This window comes from Macaca mulatta, chromosome 14, assembly GCF_049350105.2.
Source record: "Macaca mulatta isolate MMU2019108-1 chromosome 14, T2T-MMU8v2.0, whole genome shotgun sequence".
NCBI lineage: Eukaryota > Metazoa > Chordata > Mammalia > Primates > Cercopithecidae > Macaca > Macaca mulatta.
The window spans coordinates 86,020,185-86,042,040 of record NC_133419.1 but is presented as its reverse complement, the minus strand read 5'-3'; the positions used below and the strand labels follow the sequence as shown (position 1 = coordinate 86,042,040).

General features: G+C 38.4%; 1 protein-coding gene and 1 pseudogene across 1 annotated transcript in view; both read left to right on the top strand.

The window, feature by feature from the left end:
• DLG2 (discs large MAGUK scaffold protein 2) overlaps positions 1-21,856 on the top strand; it is a 2,228,225-nt gene that overhangs the window by 178,769 nt on the left and 2,027,600 nt on the right. The window lies entirely within an intron of this gene.
• Positions 6,443-8,058, top strand: LOC144334535 (ATP-dependent RNA helicase A pseudogene; annotated as a pseudogene).

The window sequence follows — 21,856 nt, the reverse complement described above, 5'->3', positions numbered from 1 at the left end:
TCTGGGAGCTGCTACCCCTCACTCTTAACCTGGCAGGGCCCCGGCTTTGCACCACAGAACAGCCACCCCACCCACAGCTAAGCATACCCCCTGGTAATGTCTCAGAGTCTCCCTGAGACAACTGGCAGAACTTCTGCCACTGCCACAGCAAAGCCGTGGGAAGAAACGGCTTCTGGGGAAGAAACCAAGAGCCTGAGGGCTTCACCTGAGCTTCCAACACACCACAGTCACCATATAGAGAGGAGCCTGGTCGCTTATTCCTGTGAGTGCCTGCCCCCACACTCCTCAACAAGCGGAGCCAGCAAAACAAATGCCTCATCTCCTGGCTGAACTTTCCCAATAGCAATGGCTCTACATTTTTCTGAGGTGGAGCTCCCAAAGTCAACCAAAAGCCCCTCTGCTGCTGCCACTGCAGTGGTACTGACCTTGCTGTCCTTGAACTGGAGAAGGAGCAAAGACCTTGAGTGCTTTAACCACACCTCCAGCAAGCTGCTGTTGCCCTAGGGAGAAGAGGCCAGTCTGTCTACCTGTTACTCATCCTTGACACCCTCTCATCACCAGGTGGGCCTCCCTAGCTTAAGCCCAAAGCACAGGTGCCCCATCCAGAGCCAATTGCAGTGATTAATAGTGGCTCCACATCTCTCTGGGTTGGAACCCCAAGAGACAAGTGAAAGGCCCTCTGCCATAACCACTGCTGAGGTCCCTTCCCCTGCTGCCCAAGAGTCCCAAGCCAAGAGTTGCAGTCAGCACTCAAGTGGGAGAGGAACCCATACTTTCAGAGCACTGAGAAGCATGGCTGCAATCATGAGGAAATACAGAGGAGCCACACTCTTGATCAAGAGACTACCTACTGGCCACTATGTGTAAGTGCCACCTGCTGGATCACAGCCCCAAATTCAACACCAACAATACTTTACTAATATTTGAAACCAAGGAAAAGAATTCACCTACAAATAAAGACCTTGCACAAAGCCTCAGCCCTCTGAAAACACCCAGAAAAGAAGTATACTAGCTGTACTGAAACTACACTTCAGTTAACAGAACACAAGCCAACACAGATGAAAAAGAACCAGTGCAAGAACTCTGGCAACTCAAAAAGCCAGTGTCTCCAAACGACCTCACTAGTTCCCCAGCAAGTATTCTTTTTTCTTTTTTTCTTTTTTTTTTTTTTAAGACGGAGTCTTGCTCCGTCATCTAGGCTGGAGTGCAGTGGCGTGATCTTGACTCACTGCAAGCTCCGCCTCCTGGGTTCATGCCATTCTGCTGTCTCGGCCTCCCCAGCAACTGGGACTACAGGCGCACACTGCCATGCCTGGCTAATTTTTTTGTATTTTTAGTAGAGACGGGGTTTCACCATGTTAGCCAGGATGGTCTCGATCTCCTGACCTCGTGATCCACCTGCCTTGGCCTCCCAAAGTGCTGCGATTACAAGCATGAGCCACCACACCTGGCCCCAGCAAGTATTCTTAACCAGACTGAAATGGCTGAAATGGCAGAAATAGAATTCAGAATACGGATAGGAATGAAGATCATTGAGATTCAAAATAATGTCAAAGCCCAGTGCAAGAAAGCTAAGGATCATTAAAAAAATACAGAGGCTGATAGATACAAATGGCCGTTATAAGGATTAACCAAACAGATTTGATCGAGCTGAAAAACACACTGCAAGAATTTTGTAATGCAATCACAAGTGTTAACAGCAGAATAGGCCAATTGGAGGAATACATTTCAAAGCTTAGAGACTGGCTTGTTGAAATAATTGTCAGACAAAAATGAAGAAAAAAGTATAAAAAAGAGTGAATAAAACCTCCAAGAAACATGGGATTATGTAAAGAGACCAAATCTATGACTCACTGGTATCCCTCACAGAGATGGAGAGAAAGCAAGCAACTTGGAAAACATATTTTAGAATGTCATATATGAAAGCTTCCCCAACCTCACTAAAGATGTCAACATTCAAATTCAGGAAATCCAGAGACCTTCAGCAAGATACTAAAAAGAAGACCATCCCCAAGACACATAATCATCAGATTCTTCAAAATTGAAATGAAAGAAAAAGTGTTAAAGGCAGCTAGAGAGAAGGGACAGTTCATCTAGAAAGGAAAACCCATCAGGCCAACAGTGGACCTTTCAGCAGAAACCCTACAAGCCAGAGAACATTGAGGGCCTGTATTAAGCATTCTTAAGGAAAAGAATTTTCAACTCAGAATTTTATATCCAGACAAACTAAGCTTCATAATGAGAGAGAAATAAAATCCCTTTCAGACAAGCAAATGAGGGAATTCATTACCACCAGACTTGCTGCTTTACAATAGGTCCTGAAAGGAATGCTAAATATGGAAAGAGAAGACCATTACCAGCTACTACAAAAACATACTTAAGTATATAGACCAGTGACACTATAAAGCAACAACACAACCTAGTCTGCATAATAACCAGCTAATAATATGATGACAGAATCAAATCTGTGTATATCAATATTAGCCTTGAATATAAACGGGCTAAATGCCCCCAGTTAAAAGGCACAGAGTGGCAAGCTGGATAAAGAAGCAAGACCAAATGGTATGCTGTCTTCAAGAGACCCATCTCACATGCAGCAACATTCATAGGCCCAAATCAAAGGGATGCAGAAAAACCTACCAAGCAAATGGAAAACTGGAAAAAGCAGGGGTTGCTGTCCTAATTTCAGACAAAAGAGACTTTAAACCCAACAAAGATTTAAAAAGACAAAGAAGGGCATCACATAATGGTAAAGGTTTTAATTCAACGAGAAGACTTAAGTATCCTAAATATGTATGCACCTAACACAGTAGTGCCTGGATTCATAAAGCAAGTTCTCAGAGACCTATGAAGAGACCTAGATTCCCACACAATTAGATTATGGGACTTCAACACCCCACTGACAGTTTTAGAGAGATCACTGAGGCAAAAAATTAACAGAGATTCATGACCTGAACTCAACATTAACCAAATGGGCCTAATAAAACCCTGCAGTACTCTCTGTTCAAAAACATTCTTCTTATCACCCTATGGCACAACTCTAAAGTGGATCACACAATCAGACATAATCCTTGGCAAATTCAAAACAATTGATATCATATCAACAACACTCTCAGATCACAGTACAATAAAATAGAAACCAATATCAAGAAAATGGCTCAAAACCATAAAATTACATGGAAATGACACAAGCTACTCTTGAATGATTTTTGGATAAATAGGGAAACTATGGCAGATATAAAGAAATTCTTTGACCAAATGAAAACAAAGATAGAATGTACAAGAATCTCTGGGACATAACTAAGGCAGTGTTAAGAGGGAAGTTTATAGCACTAAATGCCCACATCGAAAAGTTTGAAAGATCTAAAATTAACAACCTAACATCACACCTAGAGAAACTAGCAACACAAAAGTGAACCAATCTCAAAGCTAGCAGAAGACAAAAAATAACCAAAATTAGGGCTGAACTGAAGGAATTTGAGATGTGAAAACACCATACAAAAGATCAATAAATCCAGGAGTTTGTTTTTTGAAAGAATAAATAAGATAGATAGACTGCTAGCTAGACTAATAAAGAAGAAAATAGAGAAAATCCAAATAAACACAATCAGAAATGACAAAGGGGACATTACCACCAAACCCACAGAAATACAAATAACCATCAGAACTACTATGAACACCTCTATGCACACAAAGCAGAAAACCTAGAAGAAATGGATAAATTCCTAGACACATACAACCTCCGAAGAGTGAACCAGGAATCCCTGAACAGACTAATAGTGAATTCTAAAATTGAATCAGTAATAAAAATCCTACCAATCATAAAAAGCCCAGGACCAGACAGATTCACAGTTGAATTCAACTAGATGTATAAATAAGAGCTAGTACCACTCCTACTGAAACTAATCCAAAAAATCGAGGAGCAGGGGCTTCTCTGTACCTTATTCTATGAGACCAGCATCATCCTGATACCAAAATCTGGCAGAGACACAACAAAAAGACCAACATCCTTAATGAAAATAGATGCAAAAATCCTCAACAAAATAGTAGCAAACTGAATTCAGCAGCACATCAAAAATCTAATCCACCATAACAAAGTAGGTTTCATCCCTGGGATGCAAGCTTGGCTCAACATATGCAAATCAATAAATGTGACTCAACACATAAACAGAACTATAAACAAAAACCACACGATTATCTTAATAGATGCAAAAAAGCTTTCAATAAAATTTAACATCCCTTTATGTAAAAACCCTCAAGAAACTGGACACTGAAGGAACATGCTTCAAAATAATAAGAGCCCTCTATGACAAACCCACAGCCTGCATCATACTGAATAGGCAAAAGCTGGAAGCGGTCCCTTTGATAACTAGAATGAGACCAGTATACCCTCTCTCACCACTCTTATCAAGCATAGTACTGGTAGTCCTGGCCCAAGCAGTCAGGCAAGAGAAAGAAATAAAAGGCATCCAAATAGGAAAAGAGGAAGTCAAATTATCCCTGGTTGCAGATGACATGATTCTATACCTAGCAAACACTACAGTCTCTGCCTAAAAGCTTCTTGATCTGATAAACAACTTCAGCAAAGTTTTGGGATACAAAGTCAGTGTACAAAAATTAGTAGCATTCCTATATACAAACAACATGTAAGTGGAGAGCCAAATCAGGAACATAATCCCTTTTACAATTGCCAAAAATAGAATAAAATAACTAGGAATGTAGCTAACTAGGGAGGTGTAAAGTCTCTACAATGACAATTACAAAACACTACTCCAAGAAATCAGAGATGACATACACAAATGGGGAAACATTCCATGTTCATGGATAGGAAGAATCAGTATTATAAAAATGACCATATTGCCCAAAGTAATTTACAGATTCAATGCTAATCCTATCAAACTACCAATGATATTCTTCACAGAATTAGAAAAAAACTATTCTAAAATTTATGTGGAGCCATAAAGAATCCAAATATCCCAGACAATTGTAAGCAAAAAGAACAAAGCTGGAGGTATCATGTTACCTGATTTCAAACTATACTACGAGGCTGTAGTAATGAAAACACTGATACAAAACAGACACATAGACTAATGAAACAGAATCGAGGCCCAGAAGTAAAACTGCACACATAAAACTATCTGATCTTCAGCAAAACTAACAAAAACAAACCATGGAGAAAGGACTCCCTATTCAATAAATACTGGTGGGATAACTGGCTAGCAATATTCAGAAGATTGAAAATGGACCTCTCTCTTACACCACATACAAAAATCAACTCAAGATGGATTAAAGACTTAAATGTAAAACCTAAAACTATAAAAACTCTGGAAGAAAACCTGGGAAATACCATTCTGGGACATAGGACCTGGCAAAGATTTCATGACAATGATGCCAAAAGCCATTGCAACAAAAACAAAAATTGACAAATTGGATCTAATTAAACTAAACAGCTTTTGCACAACACAAGAAACTATAATATCAATAAAGATACAACCTACAGAATGGAGAAAATATTTGCAAACTATGTATCTGAAACAGGTGCAATATGCAAAATTGATACAGAACGTAATCAAATTTACAAGCAAAAAACCAAACAATACTATTAAAAAGTGGGCAAAGGACATACATGTCAAAAGACATACATGTGGTCAACAAGAATATGAAGAAATGCTCAACATCACTAATTATTAGAGAAATGCAAATCCAAACCACAATGAGATACCATTTCATACCAGTCAGACTGGCCATTACTAAAAAGTCAAAAAAATAACAGGTCATGGTGAGGTTGAGGAGAAAGGGGAATGCTTATACACTACTGGTGGGAGTATAAATTAGTTCAGCTATTTTAGAAAGCAGTGTGATGATTTCTCAAAGAACTTAAAACAGAATTACCATTTGACCCTGCAATCTCATTATTGGGTATATACCCTAAATAATAAAAATCATTATACCATAAAGACACATGCATATGTATGTTTATTGCAGCTCTATTCACAATAGCAAAGACATGGAATCAACCTAAATGTCCATCAGTGGTATACTAGACAAAGAAAATGTGGTATATATATGCCATGGAGTACCATGCAACCGTAAAAAAGAATGAGATCATGCCCTTTGCAGCAACATGGATGGAGCTAGAGATCATTATCCTGGAAACAGAAAACCAAATACCATATGTTCTTACTTATAAGTCAGAGCTAAGCAATGAAAACACATGAACACAAAGGGGAACAACAGACACTAGGGCCTCCTTAAGGGTGGAGGGTGGGAGGAAGGAGAGCATACAAAAATACCTATTGGGTACTGTGCTTACCTGGGTGACTAAATAATCTGTACACCAAACCCCTGTGACACAGTTTACCTATACAACAATTCTGTGCATGTACCCCTAAACCCAAATACAATTTAAAAAAGAGAAAAGCGAGGAGTGATTATATCAAGTATGAAACTCCTGTGTCTGGGAGAATTTGGCTAATTTCTGGCCAAGGCAATCCAAGGACCTCCACCTTTGGATCCTGTGATTTAGGCAGAGCACACTCTTAGAGAGCTTAATGCATTAGATGGCAATGATAAGTTTAATTCTCTAGGATAGGTCCTGACTAAACTCTCCATTGAGCCTCATATTGGCAAAATGACAATAATGGGGTGTATTTTTTATGAGAGAGATCCTGTCTATAGCATCTCTGCTGCTACCTGCTTTCATTGGTGAAGGAAAGTGGAATATATCCGTTGAAATTTTGCTGGAAACTGATTTTCTGGTTATGTATCCCTTTTATCAGTGTTCCAATCCTGGAATGATTCTAGAATGGGTAGAGAAGAAGCCGAGATTCAATTTTGTGAGCAGAAAGATTCAATATGGCTACACTAAGAATGACTTATGAAGCCAAAGTTTAGCTCAAAGGGATTCTTATTAATTCTGGATTTCCAGAAAATTATTGACACAAGTGTTTACTAACACTGGACCAGATAATAGTTTGGATGTTGTTATCTCCCTCTTGGCCTTTGGTATATACCCAAATGATGGTCTCAGAAGGAAAAGAGAAATATTCTTACCATGAAAGGCATAATGCACTTATCCACAAACTGTCTGTTAATTGTTTTTTTAGTAGCAAGATATGAAGTGCTCCTCTCCTTTCTTTGTGTTTGGTGAAAAGCAGGGGGTGACTAAGGCCATGCCTTTAGCAGAGATGGCTCAGGTTCAAACACTGTCTCTGCTCAGGTGTACTTGAATCTGAGTGATCTCTGCTAAAGGCATGACCTTAGTCACCCCCTTGAAGTTGCTTCTCTTTGCCTCCAAGAAAGTATCATGTGATAGGCAGATTGTTCTTGTAGACAACTGAATTAAACTACATATATCCCATGAAGCTGCTGGCTGCATCACTGCTTCCCAGGAAACCTTGGAGTCTCTGGTTGTTGAAGTAATGAAACAACCTGATATCTTCAGCCAGTTGGACCCCTTAAATTATTATATGCTGAACATGATCCACCAAATCTCTAGGCTGTTAGCTGCCGTTATCATCTCCATACACAGTATGGAGATGGTCCACATCCTCCCAAGATGGCCTGATATGACAATGGAAGTAGATATAGAAGGATACATTCTAATTATGGTGTTGGAGACTATGGCAGTGGCTATAGCAATGGAGGCTATAGTAGTGGAGGCTATGGTGGCACTACTCCACCCTGTCAGGAAGGATATGGTGGAGATGGTGGTGGAGATTATAGAGGATATAACTGAGGTGGCTATAGCAGTAGCTCTGGTGGAGATCACAGAAGGTCTGGTGGAGGCTACAGAGGATCTGGGGGATGCCAGTGAGAATGTAGAAGGGGGAGCTATGGAAATGGCTGCTTTGGACAAGGAAAAGGAAGTGGTGGCCATTAAAGCTTGGTTATGTCAGTGCCTGTGCATAGACAGTTAAAAAAAAGAAAACTACTTGTTTTTTCCAAGATATTTATTTTTCATCAAAAACTAAACCCGTTTTCCACACATTCTGTGGTTCATTGTAGTTTAAGGAAACCAAGCATAGATGCATTAGTGATTTTATTTATATTATGTAAAATATAATCTTTTATAAAAATACCACAGTTTGTATTTTTTCTTTAAAGAGTAAAGATTTGCTTTTAAAGTTAATTTGATATTTTCTTGGCTTTCATTTAATATGTTAGAAAATACAGTATTATACTGAATTAAAAAAAAGAAATTTCAGTTATTCAACATGCAAAAGCCTGGAGTGAATTTATAGCATATAAAAGGCATTAAGACCAGCTGTTCTTAATTTCCATGACAAAGCAAAATAAAAATAAACAAAATTAAAAATGGGGCTGGGCATGCTGCCTCACACTTGTAATCATAGCACTTTGGGAGGCTGAGGCAGGAGGATTGCTTGAGGCCGAGAGTTCAAAACCAGCCTTGGCAACATAGCGAGACCCTGTTGCATTAAAAGTATTGGGGGCTTACTGTGGGCTAGGTGCTGTGCTAGGTACTATATACAAATTATCTAAATTATCTAATTTAATTGTCACAATAATTCTGATTAGGTATTTTTACTATCCTTATTTAATAAATGTAGAAATTTGAGTCTGAAAAGAGTTAAGAAGCTTATGAGAAGTTACCTATATAAACAAAGCTTGGAGGTGTTGTGAGTTCAGTTCCAGACCACTGCAATAAAGTGAAGATTACAATAAAGCAAGTCACAAATTTTATGGTTTAGAGAATGGCGTGAGCCAGTTTAATATTTTCAAATCACTATAGATATTGTGTATTGGGAGTGGAGGGTGGTGGTTACTGAGTGAACAGGGAAATCAGTTACATCTGTTGCAATATTGTGGGTAAGGGATGTTGGTGACTTGGTCTGCTGTTGGAGTTGGAGAGAAGTGGGTAGATTTAAGATATGTATTTTTAGGTAGTATTGATGGAATTTGGTAATGGTTTGGTTGTGAGTTAGTGGCAGAGAAGTTGAAGAAGTTATCAAGGCAAGCCACTAGACTTTTGAGAAGAAAAACTAGGTTGATGGATGTGTCATTTGCCGATATGGGTTAGATTAGAAGATGAAGTTTGAGATCCCTGTGTGATGTACAGGCAGATATGTTACGTAGGTAGTTAGAGATGTAAATTTGGAATTTAGAGGATAATTTTGGGTTGATGATACACATTTAAGAGTTGTTGGCATGTAGATAATATAAAGTCATGGAAGTGGTCAAGATTTCCTAGGATGAGAATGTAGATTGAGGAGATGATTAGAAACAAGTTCTGAGCAGTTCCAACGTTTAGAAATATGGAGGAAGAGCAGGCAAAGGGGGCAGAAAAAAAAAGCTAGATGGGTAGGAGGAAACAAAAAGAATATAGAGTTATGGAAGCTGAGAAAAGAGAAGAAGGAAAGATAATTCAGTTCCACTGAAAACTTCTGAGAGGCCAAATAAATTGAGACTCATAGAAAATTATAGCTAAGTTTTATCTTTGCGAGGATAGTTTCAATGTAATGATGAGAGTAAAAGCCCCAGATTGGAGCAGGTTGAAGAGTGAACTGAGTTTCATTACCAGCAAATGCAGATAAAATGTCCCAAAAAAATCTCTGGTATAAGATATTTACAAATACTTGATGGAATAACAACAATATTTTAAAATCCTAAGTAAGCTCACAAATAAGTAAGGGAAACCTGTGGGGGCCAAAAAAGAAGACGAGTTGAAAATAGAATTGTAAGTGGTTGCTGATAACATAGCTATCTAGAGGGCATTTGCTAATTATGGTAATCCTGTTTTAATGACCAGGCAGTGGTGGAGAAAAAGCCTTGTATATATACAGATGGGAAGATATTTCTGAGAACCCACATAAAGCCAGAAATTATGATTAACGTGAGGGTAGAGGTAAAAAAGAATGTCTCCCTGTCAAATAAGGAAGATAAGCAAGACAACTTGGCAACAAGGTATGTTAGATTGGGCTCTCAGTAGAAAACAATAGAAGTATCTGCTTTGAAAATTGATAACCACAAAGGCTACCCTGATATCACTTTCAAGTTAAAATTTATGTCATTTTTTTTTTTTAAACGGAGTTTCACTCTTGTTGCCCAGGCTGGAGTGCAATAGTGCGATCTTGGCTCATCGTGCAACCTCTGCCTCCCGGGTTCAAGCGATTCTCCTGCCTCAGCCTCCCGAGTAGCTAGGATTACAGGCATGCACCACCATGCCCAGCTAATTTTGTATTTTTAGTAGAGACAGAGTTTCTCCAGGTTGGTCAGGCTGGTTTCAAACTGCTGACCTCAGGTGATCCACCCACCTCAGCCTCCCAAAGTGCTGGGATTATAGGCATGACCCACTGTGCCCAGCCAAAATTTACATCATTTTTGTAGCCTGAGCAGTCTAGACTGAAAACAAACAAACAAACATAAACAAAACTTTAGGTAGTTCCAATTTGAAAGCACTCGGGTGATTGGCAGAAGAAATGCATATTATCTTTCACTGAATGTAGCTTCAACCCAGGCTTCATGGAGTTACCTAAAAAAAGCTTTAATAAAACATGAATTGAGAATGAAAACTACAAAATACTTGAGAAATAAATCACTATAAGTGAGACTTACCAGAAAATATCACTAAACACTTTATATAATATTTAAAATGTTTAAATAAAGTATGTACTCGCTAATATAAGAAAGGAATAAGATACAATTAAAAAGATGGGGCAGAATAGGAAATAAAAAATACAAAATAGAACTCCTAAAAAGGAAAATTATAATAGCTAAAAAGTAGATGGTTTAAATGAAGATTAGACAAAAGAAAATTATAAATTAATGAAATAAAGGATAGAGTTAAAGATATTATCACAAAGAGATGAAAAACATGAAAGAGTGGTTAAAAGATATGGACATTAGAATGACAAGAGCTGATATGACCCATTGGAGTTCCAGAAGAAGAGACTAGAGTTAATGTGGCAGAAGCAATTTTTAAGTCCTGGATGAAAAATTTCCAGAATTGATGGAAGACATCTCTGTTTCAGGGAGCACAAAAATTCCAATCAAGGAACGTAATAGAAAAAGGAAAGATAAAAAGTTAGTAAGCCAAGTATCCAATTTAAGATGTTAAGATGTTAGAAAAAGGACAGAATAAATTCAATACAATGGAAAAAAGGAAGTAACAGAGACAATATTGATCAAACAAACAAAACATAGAATAAAGAGGATCAATAATGACTGAGTTTTATTTGATAAGATTAAGGTAAATAACTTCTGGCATGTTTGATTTCAAAGAGGGTGGAAGGAAGAGGAGGAGGAGAGAGAGAGAGAAAAGCATAAATAAGCACAGTCAGAAATGAAAAATGGGAACTACTTTAAATATATTAGGGGTTGATAGGCTCAAACGAAAGGAAGGAGCAAGGCTATGTGTAAATGGTTTAGACGTGGATGTGGCAATGAACTTGTTTCCTTGGAAGCAATAAAGATAAGATAGATGTTGAATATTTGTCCCCAAACCATTATCTGAAGGTATTTCCTGGATCCTAAATAGAGGCTACTTCTCTGTGTCAAAGTGACTTAGAACCTCCAGACAAGAGTGGGATATTTCATTTTTACTGATAGAATTTCAGAAGCAAAGTCTCTGATTGTCTTTGATTTTATAGAACAAAGTTTCTCAGTAAGAAAGCAGTAGGCATTCAAAGAAAGGGGTTGTGATGATACTTTATAATGGCAGCATGTCCTTGGGAGAAATAGTATTTCCTTTTAACTTTCCAGCCAGCTTTATCTGGGCCTATTATTCCAGCCTGATGAATGTCAGGGCAGATTTTTGGTGTCTGAATTTATTTTTACTTTCTCACCCCAAATCTTGTCTCAAGGTCTCTGCTCATTATTTGAACACTCAAGGAGAATTGAGAAAATTCCAGAATACTGACTATAGTGTTTTTAAAATGAATAGTTTCCAGGAACTGGTAAACTTAATGTTGTCTCTTAGCAATAGTCTAGTTTAGATTAGAAATTCATTGATACCCTTTTCTGATAGGACTTTTTAGATTGCTAGAGCAGGAAAATTATTCCACATGAAAATATTGTAAGGTACTTTCAAGCACAAAAATCACTTTAATTTGGATTATTTCATTTGAGTCAAATTATGAGTTTCCTAATTTTCATATTAGCAATCGAGGCTAAAAAATGCTAAATAGCTTGCCCAGAGTCAGCTAGCTGCTGAAATTTACTGTCTGTAAGGTCAATGATCTGTCCATTGTTCTAAGCTGCCTCCAAGTTCAGTGAATTCCTGGAATTATTAGACTTTTGGGAAAACATTTTCAAAGAGAGTGGTTAAGATCAGTTTGGGAAACAATTGCCTTTTCTGTCTCTGTGTCTCATCCCCCCTCCAATTTATTGATGTAGAAGTCTAATTTCAGTTAAAGTTCCAAAATAAAAATACTTATGGTTTCTTTACTTTCTTGGGATTTAACCTTTTCATAATTTTTTTTCCAGAAATTTTAAACTTCGAATTTTTACATTAATGTTTAGGGTAATGAGTGAGGGAGCACAAATAAATCATGAAATATGTATTAGTTTTCTAGAACTGCTGTAATAAATATCACAAATTAAGTTGTTTAAACAGCAGAAATTTATTTTCTCACAATTCTGGAAGCTAATAGTCCAAGATCAAGGTGGTTGGCAATGGTTGGCAAGGTTGGTCTCTTCAGGACCTCTCTCCTTGGCTTGCAGATGGCTGTCTTCCCCTTGTATCGTTACATGGTCTTTCTTCTGCATCTGTGTCCTAATCTCCTTTTCTTATAAAGTCACCAGCCATATTGCATTAGGTCCTACCCTAATTACCTCATTTAACTTGATTTCCTCTTTAGAGACCGCGTCTCTAAATATAATCATATTCTGAAGTACTGGGAGTTGGAATTTCAACATATTAGTTTGGGTGGGGGGCAGGGGAGACACAATTCAGTCCATAACAAATGTGTTTTTCATCATTGTTTTCTTGGAGTCTGTCAGTGTTTCTAGAATTTAGTATTTGTTAAATAAAGAGGTGAAAGCTAGATTATCAGTGTTGGAAAACTTTGAAGACTTAAAGTGAAAATTGCAAGACTAGTTATACAACTAGTCAGTTAAATGGCAGATTAGAACTTCTGTACAGTTGGTCTTTAATTTATAATGGTTCTATTTATGATTTTTTGACTTTACAATGCAATATTTTCAACTTATGACCAATGCACACTGTGTTGCCTTTCTCTTTTTAAATAAGGTAAAATTGCCATGATTCATTAGACTGAAAGATTTTATTCAAATGGCAGAATGTATTTATTGTCTTTGATGTACAAAGGTTTTTCTTAGAAGTTTTTCATTTTAAAACAAATTTACATTCTAAATTTTAAAATATTATATATAAATATATAAACACACACATGCATATACTATATCCCTTCAAACTGGAGGTGTAACTGAGTAATAATTTCTTTTAAGGTAGCTCCAATTAGGACACAATGGAGACAGCATGGGCTTTAGAATAAAGTGCATCTGTGGTTGTATTATTCACGCTATATAATTTTAGTTATTTAAGCCTTGATGAACCTGTAAAATGTGAAAAATAGTATTTTATCTTAAAGAGTTATAGCAAGGATTAAATAAGATGTTTATAAAGTGCCTAGAACATTTACCTGATTGATATTTACTAAATAAATGGAAGCTATTATTTTAAGTGATTATTGACAAATTTATTTTCATAAGAATTACAAAGGAGTATGTCTTTGTTATCTTATTACAAGAATTGTTATTTGAAAAAAGAATATAAACAACATTTTATGGCCTTTAAAGTAAAATCTAACTAATTTCTCCTAGAAATCTATAACAAAACCATTTCCTCCAATGGCAACAAGTGGCACTATGATTTCTTGTGTTAATTAATAGGGCTTATTCTGGATTTGATCTTTCAACATGATTAGATTGTACATTTTGTAGAGGCATGTTAAATCTATCAGACTTAAAATGCCTAATGAAGTTAAAAGACCTTTAAATGTTCTCAAATACTTTGTCCTTCATGTGTCTCACTTTAAAGCAACTCAAAACACCATACCAACATTTTATTTTTCAAGTGGATTAATTTAGGGTCTGATGGTTTGTAAGGTAAAATTTGTTCTTTTACTTAAAGAGGAAGGGATCTTTTAAAAAACAAAGCCACAAGTTGTAAACAATGGGTTTTAGAGTCAGCAGACATATATATGGCTTTGGGCAAGTTGTTTAATACCTCTGTGCGTAAAATGTCTCATCTGTAGATTAGAGGCATTGTACATATTATATAGAGTAATGTGAGAGTAATGGATGGAAAGCCTCCGTGGTTTCCTCCATCAATGGATTTGTCAATCCCAAAATTTTTATAGAGTGCCCATTGTGCTAGGTTCTAAAAAAGTAATTTGTGTGTTTAAAATAAAAAATAAAAATTAAAACTATATACAACTTTTAGGAATGTGTCTCTTTTTAAATGAGGTGTGCCTGTTCTGATTAGTGCTTTGAATCTTTTTTTTTTTTTTTTGAGACGGAATTTCCCTCTTGTTGCCCAGGCTGAAATGGAGTGATGCAACCTCGGCTCACTGCAACCTCCACCTCCCAGGTTCAGACAATTCTCCTGCCTCAGCCTCCTGAGTAGCTGGGATTGCAGGCACGGGTCACCACGCACAGCTAATGTTTTGTATTTTTTAGTAGAGACGGGGTTTCACCATGGTGGCCAGGCTGGTCTCAAACTCCTGACCTCAGGTGATCCACCCACCTCGGCCTCCCAAAGTGCTGGGATTACAGGCATGAGCCACCACGCCCGGCCAGTGCTTTGAATCTTGAGAGTCCTATCACAATGGGATTTGTTGTGGCTCTTCTCCAGTGTTATGGCTTCTCCTGGATTTGTCCAGGAGATGGGAGAGTCCAAACCCTCTCAAAAACAGGTCTGGAGTCCATTTCTGCTGGTTTCCTTGTAACTGTTTCTCCCCACCATCCAAAATGGTTTACCTTAAATATTTTAACTACTTCTCTTTGCAGATAGTATTTGTCCTGCTTTCAAGATATTGAATTCCTCAACATCATATGCTATTTAATAATTACCAGGTACAGCGTTTTTGGTAGAATTTGTAGATGTTGGTCTATCATTGTTTCAGTACAGTTTTATTCCCCGGATTTATGTTGTTTTATCTGTTCTTTTTCTTATTTTATTTTTGTTTAATGTTTTAAATTCAACCTCCTAATCCTTTTTATTCTCATGGTTATATTTTATTTTTAACCTTATAAACAAAGTTATAAATCTTCTCAGCAATGGTTCTGGAAAGTACAGTTTTTGCTGAGAAAGGCAGTATACACTATTAGGTTGCTGCAAAAGTAATTGTGGCTTTTGCCATTAAAAATAACTACAAAAACTGCAATTACTTTTGCACCAACCTAACCTTCTAGTAAATGTATTAGAAGCATAGTTAACAGGTAGCTGCTGCATTCCTTTCCACCAGCTGTCTCATGAAGATAGACCAGAGATCTTTTCCAGAAAATCACCTCCTGCCTACCATTTTTCTTTTGGATTGAATCATGCCATTGGCACAGTGTCTTCAAAATCTAATGGTTATATATGTTGTGTGTGTGTGTGGGTGTGTGTGTGTTCATGTGTGTGTGTTCACAATGTTCAGTTTCCAATGAGAGGCCAGTGTGTGGGATGTCAGAGAGTAGCACTGCTACATTAAAGCAAGTGTGCCTTCTGCACTGAAAGGTCAATTCCTGCTTGAAGAAAGTAAACCTCTGTATTTTTTGAGTCACCTGGAATGATGTTTTTTTAAGAAACCCTTCTTGAAAGTAATGAAATATCTATGGGAAAGAGCAGCACCCTTATTGGCTGCCCCTCTATTCTGCCCCTAGGAGGACCATGCTCTCTTAACCACTTCCAAAACTCCTTGTGTGTCAAGCCCTCTTGGATGTTCATGTGACATTGCCAGTCACTATAGTAATCGTAGCTCTCCTGGCTTCTGGCAGTTAAATGTTGCCGCATTGCCAAATCTATGGTTATCTATCCTTTCATTGTCATTGGACACAAAGAAGAGCCACTACTGAATTTCTTTTTTTTTTTTTTTAAATTTATTTATTATTATTATACTTTAAGTTGTAGGGTACATGTGCATAACGTGCAGGTTTGTTACATATGTATACTTGTGCCATGTTGGTGTGCTGCACCCATCAACTCGTCATTTACATCAGGTATAACTCCCAATGCAATCCCTCCCCCCTCCCCCCTCCCCATGATAGGCCCCAGTGTGTGATGTTCCCCTTCCTGAGTCCGAGTGATCTCATTGTTCAGTTCCCACCTATGAGTGAGAACATGCGGTGTTTGGTTTTCTGTTCTTGTGATAGTTTGCTAAGAATGATGGTTTCCAGCTGCATCCATGTCCCTACAAAGGACACAAACTCATCCTTTTTGATGGCTGCATAGTATTCCATGGTGTATATGTGCCACATTTTCTTAATCCAATCTGTCACTGATGGACATTTGGGTTGATTCCAAGTCTTTGCTATTGTGAATAGTGCTGCAATAAACATACGTGTGCATGTGTCTTTATAGCAGCATAATTTATAATCCTTTGGGTATATACCCAGTAATGGGATGGCTGGGTCATATGGTACATCTAGTTCTAGATCCTTGAGGAATCGCCATACTGTTTTCCATAATGGTTGAACTAGTTTACAATCCCATCAACAGTGTAAAAGTGTTCCTATTTCTCCACATCCTCTCCAGCACCTGTTGTTTCCTGACTTTTTAATGATCGCCATTCTAACTGGTGTGAGATGGTATCTCATTGTGGTTTTGATTTGCATTTCTCTGATGGCCAGTGATGATGAGCATTTTTTCATGTGTCTGTTGGCTGTATGAATGTCTTCTTTTGAGAAATGTCTGTTCATATCCTTTGCCCACTTTTTGATGGGGTTGTTTGTTTTTTTCTTGTAAATTTGTTTGAGTTCTTTGTAGGTTCTGGATATTAGCCCTTTGTCAGATGAGTAGATTGCAAAAATTTTCTCCCATTCTGTAGGTTGCCTGTTCACTCTGATGGTAGTTTCTTTTGCTGTGCAGAAGCTCTTTAGTTTAATGAGATCTCATTTGTCAATTTTGGCTTTTGCTGCCGTTGCTTTTGGTGTTTTAGACATGAAGTCTTTGCCCATGCCTATGTCCTGAATGGTACTACCTAGGTTTTCCTCTAGGGTTTTTATGGTATTAGGTCTAACATTTAAGTCTCTAATCCATCTTGAATTAATTTTCGTATAAGGAGTAAGGAAAGGATCCAGTTTCAGCTTTCTACTTATGGCTAGCCAATTTTCCCAGCACCATTTATTAAATAGGGAATCCTTTCCCCATTTCTTGTTTCTCTCAGGTTTTTCAAAGATCAGATGGCTGTAGATGTGTGGTATTATTTCTGAGGACTCTGTTCTGTTCCATTGGTCTATATCTCTGTTTTGGTACCAGTACCATGCTGTTTTGGTTACTGTAGCCTTGTAGTATAGTTTGAAGTCAGGTAGCGTGATGCCTCCAGCTTTGTTCTTTTGACTTAGGATTGTCTTGGAGATGCGGGCTCTTTTTTGGTTCCATATGAACTTTAAAGCAGTTTTTTCCAATTCTGTGAAGAAACTCATTGGTAGCTTGATGGGGATGGCATTGAATCTATAAATTACCTTGGGCAGTATGGCCATTTTCACGATATTGATTGTTCCTATCCATGAGCATGGTATGTTCTTCCATTTGTTTGTGTCCTCTTTTATTTCACTGAGCAGTGGTTTGTAGTTCTCCTTGAAGAGGTCCTTTACATCCCTTGTAAGTTGGATTCCTAGGTATTTTATTCTCTTTGAAGCAATTGTGAATGGAAGTTCATTCCTGATTTGGCTCTCTGTTTGTCTGTTACTGCTGTATAAGAATGCTTGTGATTTTTGCACATTAATTTTGTATCCTGAGACTTTGCTGAAGTTGCTTATCAGCTTAAGGAGATTTTGGGCTGAGACAATGCGGTTTTCTAAATATACAATCATGTCATCTGTAAACAGGGACAATTTGACTTCTTCTTTTCCTAACTGAATACCCTTGATTTCTTTCTCTTGCCTAATTGCCCTAGCCAGAACTTCCAACACTATGTTGAATAGGAGTGGTGAGAGAGGGCATCCTTGTCTTGTGCCAGTTTTCAAAGGGAATTTTTCCAGTTTTTGCCCATTCAGTATGATATTGGCTGTGGGTTTGTCATAAATAGCTCTTATTATTTTGAGGTACGTTCCATCAATACCGAATTTATTGAGTGTTTTTAGCATGAAGGGCTGTTGAATTTTGTCAAAAGCCTTTTCTGCATCTATTGAGATAATCATGTGATTCTTCTCTTTGGTTCTGTTTATATGCTGGATTACGTTTATTGATTTGCGAATGTTGAACCAGCCTTGCATCCCAGGGATGAAGCCCACTTGATCATGGTGGATAAGCTTTTTGATGTGTTGCTGAATCCGGTTTGCCAGTATTTTATTGAGGATTTTTGCATCGATGTTCATCAGGGATATTGGTCTAAAATTCTCTTTTTTGGTTGTGTCTCTGCCAGGCTTTGGTATCAGGATGATGTTGGCCTCATAAAATGAGTTAGGGAGGATTCCCTCTTTTTCTATTGATTGGAATAGTTTCAGAAGGAATGGTACCAGCTCCTCCTTGTACCTCTGGTAGAATTCAGCTGTGAATCCATCTGGTCCTGGACTTTTTTTGGTTGGTAGGCTATTAATTATTGCCTCAATTTCAGAGCCTGCTATTGGTCTATTCAGGGATTCAACTTCTTCCTGGTTTAGTCTTGGAAGAGTGTAAGTGTCCAGGAAATTATCCATTTCTTCTAGATTTTCCAGTTTATTTGCATAGAGGTGTTTATAGTATTCTCTGATGGTAGTTTGTATTTCTGTGGGGTCGGTGGTGATATCCACTTTATCATTTTTAATTGCGTCGATTTGATTCCTCTCTCTTTTCTTCTTTATTAGTCTTGCTAGTGGTCTGTCAATTTTGTTGATCTTTTCCAAAAACCAACTCCTGGATTCATTGATTTTTTGGAGAGTTTTTTGTGTCTCTATCTCCTTCAGTTCTGCTCTGATCTTAGTTATTTCTTGGCTTCTGCTAGCTTTCGAATGTGTTTGCTCTTGCTTCTCTAGTTCTTTTAATTGTGATGTTAGAGTGTCAATTTTAGATCTTTCCTGCTTTCTCTTGTGGGCATTTAGTGCTATAAATTTCCCTCTACACACTGCTTTAAATGTGTCCCAGAGATTCTGGTATGTTGTATCTTTGTTCTCATTGGTTTCAAAGAACATCTTTATTTCTGCCTTCATTTCGTTATGTACCCAGTAGTCATTCAGGAGCAGGTTGTTCAGTTTCCATGTAGTTGAGCGGTTTTGATTGAGTTTCTTAATCCTGAGTTCTAGTTTGATTGCACTGTGGTCTGAGAGACAGTTTGTTATAATTTCTGTTCTTGTACATTTGCTGAGGAGTGCTTTACTTCCAATTACGTGGTCGATTTTGGAGTAAGTACGATGTGGTGCTGAGAAGAATGTATATTCTGTTGATTTGGGGTGGAGAGTTCTATAGATGTCTATTAGGTCTGCTTGCTGCAGAGATGAGTTCAATTCCTGGATATCCTTGTTAACTTTCTGTCTCGTTGATCTGTCTAATGTTGACAGTGGAGTGTTGAAGTCTCCCATTATTATTGTATGGGAGTCTAAGACTCTTTGTAAGTCTCTAAGGACTTGCTTTATGAATCTGGGTGCTCCTGTATTGGGTGCATATATATTTAGGATAGTTAGCTCTTCCTGTTGAATTGATCCCTTTACCATTATGTAATGGCCTTCTTTGTCTCTTTTGATCTTTGATGGTTTAAAGTCTGTTTTATCAGAGACTAGTATTGCAACCCCCGCTTTTTTTTGTTCTCCATTTGCTTGGTAAATCTTCCTCCATCCCTTTATTTTGAGCCTATGTATGTCTCTGCGTGTGAGATGGGTCTCCTGAATACAGCAGACTGATGGGTCTTGACTCTTTATCCAGTTTGCCAGTCTGTGTCTTTTAATTGGAGCATTTAGTCCATTTACATTTAAGGTTAAGATTGTTATGTGTGAACTTGATCCTGCCATTATGATATTAACTGGTTATTTTGCTCATTAGTTGATGCAGTTTCTTCCTAGCCTCGATGGTCTTTACATTTTGGCATGTTTTTGCAATGGCTGGTGCCGGTTGTTCCTTTCCATGTTTAGTGCTTCCTTCAGGGTCTCTTGTAAGGCAGGCCTAGTGGTGACAAAATCTCTAAGCATTTGCTTATCTGTAAAGGATTTTATTTCTCCTTCACTTATGAAACTTAGTTTGGCTGGATATGAAATTCTGGGTTTAAAATTCTTTTCTTTAAGAATGTTGAATATTGGCCCCCACTCTCTTCTGGCTTGGAGAGTTTCTGCCGAGAGATCTGCTGTTAGTCTGATGGGCTTCCCTTTGTGGGTAACCCGACCTTTCTCTCTGGCTGTCCTTAAGATTTTTTCCTTCATTTCAACTTTGGTGAATCTGGCAATAATGTGTCTTGGAGTTGCTCTTCTCGAGGAGTATCTTTGTGGTGTTCTCTGTATTTCCTGGATTTGAATGTTGGCCTGCCCTACTAGGTTGGGGAAGTTCTCCTGGATGATATCCTGAAGAGTGTTTTCCAACTTGGTTCCATTTTCCCCCTCACTTTCAGGCACCCCAATCAGACGTAGATTTGGTCTTTTTACATAATCCCATACTTCTTGCAGGCTTTGTTCATTTCTTTTTCTTCTTTTTTCTTTTGGTTTCTCTTCTTGCTTCATTTCATTCATTTGATCCTCAATCGCAGATACTCTTTCTCCCAGTTGATCGAGTCGGTTACTGAAGCTTGTGCATTTGTCACGTATTTCTCGTGTCATGGTTTTCATCTCTTTCATTTCGTTTATGACCTTCTCTGCATTAATTACTCTAGCCATCAATTCTTCCACTTTTTTTTCAAGATTTTTAGTTTCTTTGCCCTGGGTACGTAATTCCTCCTTTAGCTCTGAGAAATTTGATGGACTGAAGCCTTCTTCTCTCATCTCGTCAAAGTCATTCTCTGTCCAGCTTTGATCCGTTGCTGGCGATGAGCTGCGCTCCTTTGCCGGGGGAGATGCGCTCTTATTTTTTGAATTTCCAGCTTTTCTGCCCTGCTTTTTCCCCATCTCTGTGGTTTTATCTGCCTCTGGTCTTTGATGATGGTGATGTACTGATTGGGTTTTGGTGTAGGTGTCCTTCCTGTTTGATAGTTTTCCTTCTAACGGTCAGGACCCTCAGCTGTAGGTCTGTTGGAGATTGCTTGAGGTCCACTCCAGACCCTGTTTGCCTGGGTATCAGCAGCAGAGGCTGCAGAAGATAGAATATTTCTGAACAGCGAGTGTACCTGTCTGATTCTTGCTTTGGAAGCTTCTTCTCAGGGGTGTACTCCACCCTGTGAGATGTGGGGTGTCAGACTGCCCCTAGTGGGGGATGTCTCCCAGTTAGGCTACTCAGGGGTCAGGGACCCACTTGAGCAGGGAGTCTGTCCCTTCTCAGATCTCAACCTCCGTGTTGGGAGATCCACTGCTCTATTCAAAGCTGTCAGGCAGAGTCGTTTGCGTCTGCAGAGGTTTCGGCTGTGTTTGTTATTGCCCTGTCCCCAGAGGTGGAGTCTACAGAGACAGGCAGGTTTCCTTGAGCTGCTGTGAGCTCCACCCAGTTCGAGCTACCCAGCAGCTTTGTTTACCTACTTAAGCCTCAGCAATGGCGGGCGCCCCTACCCCAGCCTCTCTGCTGCCTTGCCGGTAGATCACAGACTGCTGTGCTAGCAATGAGGGAGGCTCCGTGGGTGTG